We start from the raw sequence: 14,296 nt of genomic DNA, 5'->3' as shown, positions 1-14,296 counted from the left end.
CCGGCGTCGGCTCCACCTCTGGAGATTTTGGGCCAACACTTCATGGACCTCAAAATAAAAATATAACCTCTTGTAAGGTATGCTGGTGCTTATGTACGTTCTGAAGCCTCAAGGCCAAGTGCGGCCATATAAACCTGCAAAGAAGTGTGTCCCCGGGTGGAGAAGGAACTGGCAAAGCAATGCAAGCCTGGATGATGACAAGTCTCACCTAAGGAGAGAGCCTACAGGCTGCCGGCACTTTGTTGTTCTCCAGTTTAGGGCAAAACCTAATACAAAAGAGGCCATAAAATGGATGGGGATAAGTGATCAAAAGCCCTCGTGCTGCAGTACTAAGACGATAAAAAAACATCTCTAATGATATCTACTTTGGTAACCCAACTGCCTGTTAACTCATCTTGCAAACAAGCATATCACGCTGTCCTACTGGGATGGAAAACGGCCGAATTGACAATCTCAGGAAGTAAAACGAGATAATGTTTGTAAGGCAGCAGCGTGTCCTCTTCTGTAGAGCCTGACAGGCGCCGGCCATAAAGAACGACTTTCTCGATGAAGGGAGGATGCAGGGTCAATGGCCTCATGAAAGGATGGTGACAGGTGACACGCCCACACTGAAGAGGCTGTCGGCCTTGTTTCAGTCTGATAAGAGGGCCTGCAGCAACCTTTGGATTGATATAGGCACCGTCACGGCAGGTCCCCTTTGTGCTGCAGTTGTATATACATGTCTATCTGGTCGCTCCCTGGATAAAGTGTCAAGTCCAAATGGAAATGCTAATGCCAAATTACAATTCCAAGATAGAAGGCGTGATTCTAGAATTCATGCCTGTGAGACAATAAATCCTGAGAGATATACCTGTGTTTCAATAGTGTTCCAGTAGGCTGTCAGAAAGAAATTGCAAAATACTAATTTGTAGTGAGGGATGGGGTTATTCATTTGATAATCTGGTAGTAATTACCTCACACTCTCTCTTGCGAGGTCAAAACACAGTTCTGAGAGAATCCCTGCTCAAACCCGGGTAACTGTAGCATAAGTAGCGGGCAATGCACAGAGAAGTATGTGCTAATTTCAAGCAGCACCAGCAATTTTAAATCAAAGAGCACAACATAATAAAATCTCCAAACCAATTTAAAAAAATAAAGCGAGAGAGAACATTTTAATGTACAAAACGGCATGTAAATATCTAAAATTGGTTAAAGGAACCAGAGGCATGATTTTTGTAAGTTGTAAGGCAAAAGGCACTTAAAATAATTTAAGCATTAAAGAACAAGCATTTACAATGCAACGTTCTCGCCTTTGCAAAAGTTAGAGCTATTGGCATTGTATATGACAATTTTTTTATTTATGTGTTGGTTTTGAAAACAGATAAATAAATGGCATTGTCATTTACAATACCAATACCTTAATCTCTCGCAAATGCGAGACCTGTTGCATTTGTGCCCACACACACACAGAGCCACACACACACATAGATGTGGTGGACGTGGTGGTGGATGTGGTGGACGTGGTGGTGGATGTGGTGGTGGATGTGGTGGTGGTGGATGTGGTGGTGGTGGATGTGGTGGTGGTGGATGTGGTGGTGGTGGATGTGGTGGTGAGCGTGGTGGTGGTGGTGGATGTGGCGGTGATGGATGTGGTGGTGGTGGAGGCGGTGGTGGATGTGGCGGTGGTGGATGTGGCGGTGGTGGATGTGGCGGTGGTGGATGTGGCGGTGGTGGATGTGGCGGAGGTGGATGTGGCGGAGGTGGATGTGGCGGAGGTGGATGTGGTGGAGGTGGATGTGGCAGTGGATGTGGCAGTGGTGGTGGAGGTGGCGGATGTGGCGGTGCTGGTGGATGTGGCGGTGCTGGTGGATGTGGCGGTGCTGGTGAATGTGGCGGTGCTGGTGAATGTGGCGGTGCTGGTGAATGTGGCGGTGCTGGTGAATGTGGCGATGCTGGTGAATGTGGCGGTGCTGGTGAATGTGGCGGTGCTGGTGAATGTGGCGGTGCTGGTGAATGTGGCGGTGCTGGTGAATGTGGCGGTGCTGGTGGATGTGGCGGTGCTGGTGGATGTGGCGGTGCTGGTGGATGTGGCGGTGCTGGTGGATGTGGCGGTGCTGGTGGATGTGGGGTGGATGTGGTGGTGGATGTGGTGGTGGATGTGGTGGTGGTGGATGTCGCGGTGGATGTGGTGGTGGATGTGGATGTGGAGGTGGTGGAGGTGGTGGTGGTGGCGGTGGTGGATGTGGCGGTGGTGGATGTGGCGGAGGTGGCGGTGGTGGATGTGGCGGTGGTGGATGTGGCGGTGGTGGATGTGGCGGTGGTGGATGTGGCGGTGGTGGATGTGGCGGTGCTGGTGAATGTGGCGGTGCTGGTGAATGTGGCGGTGCTGGTGAATGTGGCGATGCTGGTGAATGTGGCGGTGCTGGTGAATGTGGCGGTGCTGGTGAATGTGGCGGTGCTGGTGAATGTGGCGGTGCTGGTGAATGTGGCGGTGCTGGTGGATGTGGCGGTGCTGGTGGATGTGGCGGTGCTGGTGGATGTGGCGGTGCTGGTGGATGTGGCGGTGCTGGTGGATGTGGGGTGGATGTGGTGGTGGATGTGGTGGTGGATGTGGTGGTGGTGGATGTCGCGGTGGATGTGGTGGTGGATGTGGATGTGGAGGTGGTGGAGGTGGTGGTGGTGGCGGTGGTGGATGTGGCGGTGGTGGATGTGGCGGAGGTGGCGGTGGTGGATGTGGCGGTGGTGGATGTGGCGGTGGTGGATGTGGCGGTGGTGGATGTGGCGGTGGTGGATGTGGCGGTGGTGGATGTGGCGGTGGTGGATGTGGCGGTGGTGGATGTGGCGAAGGTGGATGTGGCGAAGGTGGTGGTGGTTGTGGTGGATGTGGCAGTGGATGTGGCAGTGGTGGATGTGGCGGTGCTGGTGGATGTGGCGGTGCTGGTGGATGTGGCGGTGCTGGTGGATGTGGCGGTGCTGGTGAATGTGGCGGTGCTGGTGAATGTGGCGGTGCTGGTGAATGTGGCGGTGCTGGTGAATGTGGCGGTGCTGGTGAATGTGGCGGTGCTTGTGGGGTGGATGTGCTGGTGGATGTGGGGTGGATGTGGTGGATGTGGGGTGGATGTGCTGGTGGATGTGGGGTGGATGTGGGGTGGATGTGGTGGTGGATGTGGTGGTGGATGTGGTGGTGGATGTGGTGGTGGATGTGGTGGTGGTGGATGTCGCGGTGGATGTGGTGGTGGTGGTGGATGTGGAGGTGGTGGATGTGGAGGTGGTGGGTGTGGCGGTGGTGGGTGTGGCGGTGGTGGTGGATGTGGCGGTGGTGGTGGATGTGGCGGTGGTGGTGGATGTGGCGGTGGTGGTGGATGTGGCGGTGGTGGTGGATGTGGCGGTGGATGTGGCGGTGGTGGTGGATGTGGCGGTGGATGTGGCGGTGGTGGTGGATGTGGCGGTGGCGGTGGATGTGGCAGTGGCGGTGGATGTGGCGGTGGCGGTGGATGTGGCGGTGGATGTGGCGGTGGATGTGGCGGTGGATGTGGCGGTGGATGTGGCGGTGGATGTGGCGGTGGATGTGGCGGTGGTGGTGGTGGTGGATGCGGCGGTGGTGGTGGTGGTGGTGGATGCGGCGGTGGTGGTGGTGGTGGTGGATGCGGCGGTGGTGGATGTGGCGGTGGTGGATGTGGCGGTGGTGGATGTGGCGGTGGTGGATGTGGCGGTGGTGGATGTGGCGGTGGTGGATGTGGCGAAGGTGGATGTGGCGAAGGTGGTGGTGGTTGTGGTGGATGTGGCAGTGGATGTGGCAGTGGTGGATGTGGCGGTGAATGTGGATGTGGCGGTGAATGTGGATGTGGCGGTGAATGTGGATGTGGCGGTGAATGTGGATGTGGCGGTGAATGTGGATGTGGCGGTGAATGTGGATGTGGTGTGGATGTGGTGTGAAGGTGGAGGTGGCGGTGGATGTGGAGGTGGAGGTGGCGGTGGATGTGGCGGTGGATGTGGCGGTGGATGTGGCGGTGGATGTGGCGGTGGATGTGGCGGTGGATGTGGCGGTGGATGTGGCGGTGGATGTGGCGGTGGAGGTGGCGGTGGAGGTGGCGGTGGATGTGGCGGTGGAGGTGGCGGTGGCGGTGGAGGTGGTGGATGTGGCGGTGGTGGATGTGGCGGTGGTGGATGTGGTGGATGTGGTGGATGTGGTGGTGGATGTGGTGGTGGATGTGGTGGTGGATGTGGTGGTGGATGTGGTGGTGGATGTGGTGGTGGATGTGGGGGTGGATGTGGGGGTGGTGGATGGGGTGGTGATGTTGGATGTGGTAGATGTCGCGGTGGATGTGGTGGTGGATGTGGTGGTGGTTGTGATGGATGTGGTGGGTGTGGTGGATGTGGTGGATGTAGTGGATGTAGTGGATGTGGTGGATGTAGTGGATGTGGTGGATGTAGTGATGTAGTGGATGTGGGGGTGGATGTGGGGGTGGTGGTGGATGTGGAGGTGGATGTGGATGTGGTGGTGGATGTAGTGCTGGATGTAGTGGTGGATGTAGTGGTGGATGTAGTGGTGGATGTAGTGGTGGATGTCGCGGTGGATGTAGTGGTGGATGTCGCGGTGGATGTGGTGGATGTGGATGTGGTGGATGTGGCGGTGGTGGTGGATGTGGCGGTGGTGGTGGATGTGGTGGATGTGGTGGATGTGGGGATGGATGTGGGGATGGATGTGGGGATGGATGTGGGGATGGATGTGGGGATGGATGTGGGGATGGATGTGGGGATGGATGTGGGGATGGTGGTGGATGTGGGGATGGTGGTGGATGTGGGGATGGTGGTGGATGTGGGGATGGTGGACGTGGTGGTGGTCTTTTGTCAGGAGTGGCCGCTTTGCTCCCAGGCCGGACAAAACGCAAGCAAGATTCAACTGAACTCCGGCCAGAAAAAATCACAAGGGCAGGCCGTCTAGGGGCCTCGCAGACTACCAACTGTACCTTCACCCCCAGCTGACCCTCAGTAGGCCGCCCATGTGTCCTACGCATGGCCGGACCACGCCATGGGCCCCCACAAAGCAGCTCTCTAAACCCCTACCAAGCCGGGAAACCTGCCTCAATCAGGCAGCAGCAGCCACTGTACCAGCCGACTTACTGAAAGGCCAATCTGTCCTGTCCCGCACAGGTACACGGCCTGTCCTGATGCAGCCAAACAGTGCCCGCCCCGAAGCCAAGACATCAAGGTTCCTAACTATCTTCCAAATGCCCTCTGAATCAGTCCACACCTTTGAACCCAAATTAGGGTAGCGGCTTGATTAATCGACTTTGGTAGGATAGACGCTTGCAATGCTCGCAGTCCACTGGACTGTCGGATGCTATTGTCACACGCACTTAGGTGAAGTCTCAGACACTTCCCAAAGCCGTTGTATCCCAACTGGCGCTGCCCGACCACCGCACAGCAGCTACCAAGGGTCCCTCCAGGTACCGCAGGCAGGCGAGAAAGTCAGTCGGACTTACTCCTGCTGATCATTGTATCTCTGCAAACTGATGCGGGAGGAGGCACGGTAGCTGGGGCGTACGCCGGGTTGCAAGCTCCGGGCTGCCTGCAGACGCCTATGACCTCACCCAGCGAGCAGATGGTTCTCCCCGGGGACCCTAACACTGCTCCTGGCAGCGCAAACTGCTGCCACCTCTGCCAGACAAGGCCTCAGATTAGCAACCCTGGGAGGGGGCCTCGCGTCACCACTGCCCCCTCCCCCCGTCGTAACGAGGCCTGTTGATATTTGCAGTCCCAAGTGAGGGGGAGCCTCGCGAAGCCTGCAGCTCTCCGTCCCACCCCAACATGTGGCCTACACAGACTAAACCCCAGGGCACCGACTAAACCACAGGGCTCCATTAAGGAGGCCAGCCAATGGAGAAGAGGGGAGGGGCTTAACCCTCGCTAGTGAAGTACACTAAAGTCATTAAATCTCGCGAGCTCGAGTGCGCACCCAACGCCACGCGAGACCTAAAAACAGCAGTGCACAGGTTCACTAGGCATACTCTCAGTTCAGCAGCCATGAAGAAGAGGTCAGATACAACAATTGGGGTGTCCTTGTCCAAGGTTTTACTTTTAGGAGTGTTTCTTCACCAGATCAATTCTACCCAGACCCAGGAATGTTCTTAGGAGGTGGTGGGGTAGAGGTGCAAGATTTATCCTATACATTACACAGTGACTGGAAAAAAACAATTTTCTTGCAGTCCCCCAATTTCCCATGATAGAATTTCCTCTTTGATCAACTGTAAAATTACCAAGGAGCCCCTGTGTCAAGACGAAAGGACCGAGTTTGCCACCAGGCAGGCCTATCTTCTGCTTCTTCACACTGCCCCACCTGCCAGGGCCAAAACCGGTTTTCCCTCCAACTGTGGCAGAGCCTAACAGTCTCGGAGGGTTCTGGGGATGAATAAGAGAATCCCTCTCTGGCATCTTCAAGTCAAAAGGGGTTGTGCTAAAAAAATGCTCTTAAATTTGCCAATTGTTCGGATTCACTCCCAGATAGCTGATCCCTGCATAAGGTCAGAAGTTAACACGCATATGACTTTCCGGGGCACAGAAGCAAACCACGGTTGTCTGAGCCACAGTAAATAACGCTCCACATCAAGGATATGTAATCCAGCTTTTAGGCTGTGATAAAAGGCAGAACTGATTTTAAGCCCGTTCTGGCTCAAGCAGGCTAAAGTTATTTTCTGCTTAAGTTATCAATAATCTGATTTCACCTTTAAATTCGTTTTTTTAAACTAAGCAGGAAATTACTTCGGAGCGTGCTTCTAGTCCTTGCTTAAGTGGAAATGGCTTTTGCGTTTTATTTCATTTGGAGGGCACAAAACCCTATAAGTAGGGTACCCTATTTTTATATACTAGCACCCTGCTCTGTGGGCTTATAAGGCATACTTTAGGGGTGACTTAGGAGTATATGAAAATATGCTTTTCCTATACGGCAAACACATTTTCCCCGACATCTTTTCCTGCAGTGTATTTAAACTGCAGCCTAGCCACAGCACAGGAGTGTTCCTGGCAGAAATATATTTTTGTCAAAGGTGGGTGGTGTAAATACCCATTGCAGCCCACATATGGCATTTTACTCTCCATGCTGTAAATGCTCTAAATACACCATTAACAGCTGATTTATAGGGAAGATGAACAGGCCAAATAGGGATTTCCAACAACTAGAAGAGCAAAAAAGGAAGGGTACGGCACTCGCTTTTGCAATCGGACTAATTCAAAAGAAACTACAAGGACCTACTCTTGCACCCACACTACAGGTGGCTCAGGCAAAAATCATTCCTACCTTAACTTACGGCAGCGAAGCTTTAAAAGGATTGGACAGTGACCATCTGGCCAAAATAATTACTAAGATCTACAGGTCTGTGTTCAAATTACCAAACCATATATCACCAGCACAAATTAGGTTGGAACTTGGCATCTGCAAACAACGATTGGCCAGAGCCATGTCTTTCCTCGTGTGCTGTCACAAATTGAGGTTATCAAAGGAGGGAAGTTTAGGATACCATTTGTGGGCCAGCATTGATAACTTATGGCGAGCAGGACATGAATACTGGTCAAAAGGCTTAAAAACCCCGTGCCTAAATGACCCCTGGAACTTGCACACCAGTCAGATGGAATTTAAAAGGCTAGCGAAAATCAGCACCAAACAATTATCAATAGTGGAAGACAAAGCCAGCCTTGCCAAAAGAAGTCATGGGTGGATGACCCTTCAATCCTATGCCTTGCTAATTCCACAGACGTACCTTACTATATTGTTTAGTGCTCGGATGAAACTAAGTTTTTTTAAACTGAGACTGGGAGTTATTAACCTGTTGACTCACTGGCCAAAATGGAAAAGTTCAATGTCGACTTTGTGGGACCCACAAAGAAGACATCATACACATCATATGCCTGTGCCCTCTACTATTGACAGACGGGCCCTACTCAAGCATCATTGGAATAGAAACATGATTAGAAGCTGTAGAGCAGCAGTTTTGGCCTGTTTCGACCCTAGGAACACTAAATTAAATTGTGCCCTAGTAAGATTCATGGAGCGCGCTGCAAAAAAACTTACTGAGCTGCCCAGAGTCTGCGACCCCCCATTGGAATAATGCTGCCAAATTTTACTTGCTGTTGCTGGCTTTTTATGAATATGACTTTTTAAATTGGAGTTTCATTTGTTATCATCTATACATACTGACTTTTAATGAATTTAACATTATAAATGCAATCTTGAACCTTTTAAATGTTTGTACTTGCAATGGTTTACTTTTAAATCACGCAAAAGAGATTATTATCAGTGACACAATAACAGAATATGTTTTAGAGGGGAACACGGGTACTTAACTACAGTTTAGCAGTGGTAAAGCGCCCAGAGTTCTAAAGCCAGCAAATCCAGTCATGCAAACATTCATGGAGCATGACAAAATGGGGTCATTTCTTACACTTGTGAAATGCAATGTGTGTCCAACAACTATCACATTAGTTGTAGCTTGTGTTGCTTCAAGACTGAGCAAATTACCTTGTCTACAGAAACAACTGTTTGGCTGGTTGTATTTACTTTAATTTGAGTACAAAACAAAGCCTCATACCAAGTTTCGCTCATATGGCAGTAGGTGGCAAAAGCTCTGTAATGGACAATGACAAAAAAAGTGTTATGTTTTTTTTTTAGTTCAATTTTTTTTTTACATACTCAAAGTTTTCTCCCACTTCTAATCACACACAAACCAGTATACGAGTTGCTTAAATTAGTTCAAGCTGCAAGATTCAGCTTTTACTTGCACAGTGGTCAGTCGATTAAATGTAGGTTATCACCAGTTTCGAAAATTAAACCCTAAAACCTTGCAGTTTAAACACATCTAATACTTCTACATTCTGCTAAAAACAATTCCCTTGCTGCCTGTTCATAACAAGTCCATCAATGCCTATCCATAACAATCTATTCTGAAGTTGTCCAAGTTATTACATGAATAAATCATTAATTATGTATTCTGCTGTGTAAAATATCAATAACTTCAGAATAAGTTGTAATACATAGATTTCAGTCTCCGCATTAGAATAGCATGTTCTACACATGATGTGGTTCAATTGGATTGACAGCCATGCATCATGAGCCTCCCAAACAGCAGTCTTAATGCTTTTAATTACCAGCATATATGTAGACAAAAAAGAAAACAAATCATACAAGTTAGAGTTCTACCAGAAGCAAAAACTTTCTGCATGTTTATAACTGCACTAGTCTGCATTTTTACATGGGTCAGCAAGTAAGGACCGTTCAGTCAATATCACAATCCAACCATACCCAACAATAGAGTTGACAGGCCATGAATATATGGATTGGCTGGCAAATCCTTACCTTTTACAGCATACGAGGGTGAGCATTTGGAGTTCACACACCTTTTAGGTATGTTACAATTAGAAATGCTGTCTGTACAAACCCAAAACATTCCATTATTGGGGGAATGGTGAGCAATTCGCACTTCAGTGTCATACATCACAAATAACCTATGTGCCTAAAGAAAAGCCTGCTGCAGCACAACAACAACAAAAAAGATTGTTTCCTGTATACAATGCATCTACGAGATAAAAAAAAGTGTGGTAATTTAGGGCTTGATTTTCAGAAGTCAGATAGTCCCTCATGCATTACAATGGAAACACTTCATAAGAGGTCAAGTGGTAACGCCAAAGGGCCAATAGCATGAGGTGAAAGGGTAATTCACCTCTGGGTGGAGCCAAAGGCCAGTCTATGTACAGACTGATAATAACAGGAATGCAGACAGCTGGACTGTCAAACCAGACAGAAAAAGCATGGGACAACGTTGATAACTGTTCAGGGGACTTAAAAGACAACAGCACTGGTCAGAGCAGTAGGAGCAATGTCGTGCTTAAATACTAAAAAAAATATGAGATGAACCTAACTGTGCTGTAACTATTTACCATGTTGTCCCATTCACTTTGCCACTTTCATACCACCACTACCATTGTTCTTCACCGCCATGAGTACAATCACAACGTTTTTCCAGTGCAGATATGCTTTCAAGCAGTTTCTGTGGTTTTGGTAAGAGCAAGGTGAAGATTTAATTCATACCTTTTATGCTCTGTTTTTGTGTTTGACAGAGTGCTGTCTGGCATGTGATGGCAAGCAACATCCTTGTCACAGTTTGATTAGTATTTTACTTTAGTGTCCATGTTAAGTGCTTATTGTAGTTTCAGCATCAATGTCAGTTTGTTGATGGGCAGGGATGTGGAATACCTATAGCGTGGCTCTCAGGACATTTTGTTTGGGGTCAAGGGCAACAAGTTTTCCTGTGTATTTTGTCTTGGCACAAGTAGACACAACCCCCTGCAGCACAACCCCTTTGGCTGGCAGTTTGCAGTACCACATAATGGTTCAGGGAAGAGCACTGTCTGCAGTTAAGGTAATATTTTGTCCATATGTTAATGATGTTTAAACTTGAATTTATGGTTCATTAATTGAAAGCCTTTATTATTATCGTGAACGCTCTAAGTAAATGTCGCACGCCTCATCCTCGACATACCCCGCCACAGCCACTTCACTGCCCACCTGAGGGACCTGCACTGGCTCCAAGTCAAGGTGAGGATCTCCTTCAAGCTCCTCACGCACGCCCACAAGGCACTACACAACACCGGACCAGCATACCTCTACAAGCGTCTCACCTTCTACACACAGAATCGCCAGGTGCGCTCCGCCGTCCTCGCCCTTGCCGCAGTCCGACGCATCCACAGGATCTCCACCGGTGCCAGATCCTTCTCGTACCTCGCAGCCAAGACGTGGAACACCCTTCCCACACAGCTGCGACAGACCCAAGACCTGCTGACCTTCAGGGGACTTCTCAAGACCTGGCTGTTCGAGCAGTAGATGCACCCCTACCCCCACTCAGCGCCTTGAGACACTCATGAGTGATTTGTGCGCTCTACAAATAATTTGATTGATTGAATTTGCTGTCCTAGGTCTGAGGCCAAGGTCAATAAAATGAGAATCATTTGGGGTAGTAAATAGAATCTGTTAAACAGCACTGAGGTGTGGATGTGGGCTTCACAGACACTTGTTGTGTTGACAATCCAATGTGTTTGTCCACAGCCGGGAAAGCTATGCCTCTGGCAGTTTTCTAGTGGGATGGACACTTTTAAAGCAGGAGGGGCGGTCATCAATGCTTAGTTTAAAAAAAAAAATAATAATATTATTAATTGCCTGGGACCTTGTTAGGAGACCACTGCAGCTTTCACCACATATTGCTTCTGCCAATGATAGTAACTTTACTAACCACCACAGTCTTACAAGTGTGACAATTCGGACTAGTTCAGGCCGCCAAAGCTGTCAAAAATGGCTTGGGTGGCTGGTAATAGTCATTTTTGATGTATATTGAATTAATAGTTAACTGTTGTGGTCATCTCTAAATTAGCAAGACAGCGTCATCGTGTGGCAGACTATCACAAGCGCTGTTGTTGACAATTAAGAGCTGGTTCTGAGCACCGGAAGCCAACTGCTCAAGTTAAGCACTGGCTGTTATGATCAAGCCATGTCCCCATGGCCCAGTTCTAGTCAAGGCCACTTGCCGCTTGTGGGCACTTTGTATATGGTCTAATTTAGTTTCTGGCCGTGGGTCTGGCTTTAGGTTACTGCATGCACAGAGGGACAACGCACGGATATGCATGCACACACAACACGTACAAGCAACCTTGCACACAGACCAACAGATATACATACATCAATGGAGAGATTGCAACAGAGAGAGACGCTCCTGCACACAAACCATTGGTTGTATATAACACTGAACCCTAGTGGCACTGTGCACTGAGGCCTGGGAGAATGAATACCTGTGCACCATGCATGCCAAGAGCACATGCTTCTAAGCATTCAAGGGAAAGAGGCTGAAGTGAAGCTGAGGAAACAAAGGGTGACTTTAGCTGAGGGCACAGTGTGACTTGGCTAGAGGCAAATGTGTGCGTGCAGGTAGTTAGCACCAGAACTTACTGTTGGGGACTGACAGGTCACTTCTAATCCAGAGCATGAGCAAGAAATGGGGAAAGAAGCGAGAAGAGAATAAAATAGTGACAAATGGAGACAGCAAAGATGGAAAACCAGTAATGTAACTGCAACACGCATGCGTGGAACACTCACACAGTTATACTTCACACGGCATTTGCCACACTTCTCTTTACAGCTAATGTACCCTGACTAACCAGGCCACGCATCTAAGGAAAGGTAAAAAAAATCGATTTCAACGGATTTTGGGTATAAATGAAACTATTTCTTGTAAAACATTTATATAGAAGGAAAACAAAAGTTAAGTGAAAAAACATGAAACGTTCAAAAGCGAAGCATTGGCCTTTTATACAGCGAGTAAATTAGGATTAGAAAGACAGGTCCCAGCAGAGAAAGTACAAGAACATCAAGTACTTGAGCACGGCACAGGCAGTAACTCAGCACGCGTATTTCTTAAATGCTGTGATGTTGTCGGGGACCAGACATAGGTGTAAATTACACACTTAGCTGCTTCTTTGCGCGCTTAATCCCCAATGTTTTCATAAAAGTCCAGCACGTGAGCCCTGGCTGTTACGCCTTTTAGTCATGTGCAGTGTTATCTAAACCCGTTCAGGGTTTGCCGTTTGTATCTTCACTCGTGTTCTTGTGATCTGCATCAAAGATCAGATCATACAAAATACTACAAAGGGGACAACTGATGTGTACAGCGTCAGTGCCTGGGGTTGCCATTCGTGTACAAAGCAGGTGTGCCTGCAACGTGACAACTCTCCCTGAATTAGTAGGGCGGATTCTTCCTTCTTAGCCAAACTTTGAGGCGAGAGGGGGAGGGGGGGGATTACGACAGCGACGAAATTAAACAAAATACATTAACTACTGGTGGGATGGTTATTATTAGAGAAATGTTGTTAAACTACTGCGCTAAGCCAATTGTTCGCCAAGTAATGGGAGATGAATACGCTTAATGGTGATTGGGCACTTTATGTTTCACTTGTATTGAGAGTACCTACAATGAAGTAATCAGAATCAAAAAACAAATGTAATAGTACTTTTCCTGCAACACACACCCACCCACCCTCCCCCTAGGAGATGTGTCAAATGTTGACAGTGGCTGAGATGGGGAACAGATGGGCCGGGGAGTGCCGCTGAGGGGCTGTGCACAATACAGCCCGGTAGAGCTTCAGCGGCACCATGAGTGCAGCTGTGCACTGTAGAAGAGGGGAGTACGGATGAATCACGAGTGCACCTGGACGGGTGCGCACTGCAGCCCGGGAGTTTCGGGGGGAGGGGGGGGGGGGTCTATGGTGGGGCTATGAGTGCCCTGAGGGGTGGTGGCCAGTGGGGCTGTGCACACTGCAGTCTGGGGATTCCCAGGGGAGCTTCAGTTGGACCGGGTGCACCTTAAGGGGTGCACTGGTGCACACTGCAGTCTGGGGATTCCCAGGGGAGCTTCAGTTGGACTGTGTGCACATTGAGGGGGGCGCACTGGTGCACACAGCAGCTCCCGAGTGACAAGGGGATCGTCGGCGAGAGATATGCGCAGCTGGAGGAAGTGCCCTGGTGCACACTGTCTGCCACCCCGAGTGTATGGAGGAGTTTGTGGAGGGGGGAGGCCCGGGCACCGCGGAGCCTGCTCAAGTTTCTTTAGCAGCTAAACAGAAAGTAGCAGAAAGTTTACTCGGAGACGCCCATCGCACTGGTGCACGCTTCCGCCAAAGGAAGTGCCCCGCACTCGCCGTCCTGCCACAAAGGTCCCATACCAAGAATGCGTGCAGCCCGCAGCCCCGCTCTGGTGCCCCACCACAGGGAATAGTGTGTCCGCGGCGGCAGCGTGCCCCGCACCGCCCCTTCCGAGCGCGTCGCCCCGCTCCCTCACCTCGGCTTCTCCCGGCGGATCCACCGGCTGTTCCCGCAGCCTGGCGCTGTCCTCTGCCCGCAGGCGGCGGCTGGCGCTCGGACGGCCCTCCTTCTGCTCCCCGCCTCAGGTCAGGGGACGTGGCAACTCCCCCTCGGGCAGGGAGCGGCCTCTCCGGAGCTGGGAGGCGGGCCTCGCTGCAGTGCATGCCGTCCCCGAGCAGGCTGCAGCAGGCGTCCGGCAGCGCCCCCCGGCGGGGGCCTGCGCGCCCGAAACACATTCTATAAATAAGTCAACAAACACGTGTGCAGCTGAAATACACACATTCTGTCCGCCCTGAACCTTCCTTCTCCTGGTAAAGGCTCGTGTATTTTTTCCAATGATGCTTTCATGTCTCAATATTTCGAGTCACTCCAAAGAGAGAGAATTCAGTGGGTTTGGGCGGTGTCTCAACTGTATTCTTA

General features: G+C 50.2%; 1 long non-coding RNA gene across 1 annotated transcript in view; it reads right to left on the bottom strand.

Annotated features, from left to right (window-relative positions):
• LOC147698740 (uncharacterized) overlaps positions 1–13,953 on the bottom strand; it is a 132,148-nt gene extending 118,195 nt beyond the window's left edge. The window contains exon 1 of the long non-coding RNA XR_015299361.1: positions 13,854–13,953. This is a non-coding gene — a long non-coding RNA (uncharacterized LOC147698740). The remainder of the gene's footprint in view (positions 1–13,853) is intronic.
• Positions 13,954–14,296: the final 343 nt, after the last annotated feature.

Source organism: Lissotriton vulgaris, chromosome 8, assembly GCF_964263255.1.
Source record: "Lissotriton vulgaris chromosome 8, aLisVul1.2, whole genome shotgun sequence".
Taxonomy (NCBI): Eukaryota; Metazoa; Chordata; class Amphibia; order Caudata; family Salamandridae; genus Lissotriton; species Lissotriton vulgaris.
This window is presented reverse-complemented; position numbering and strand designations above follow the sequence as displayed.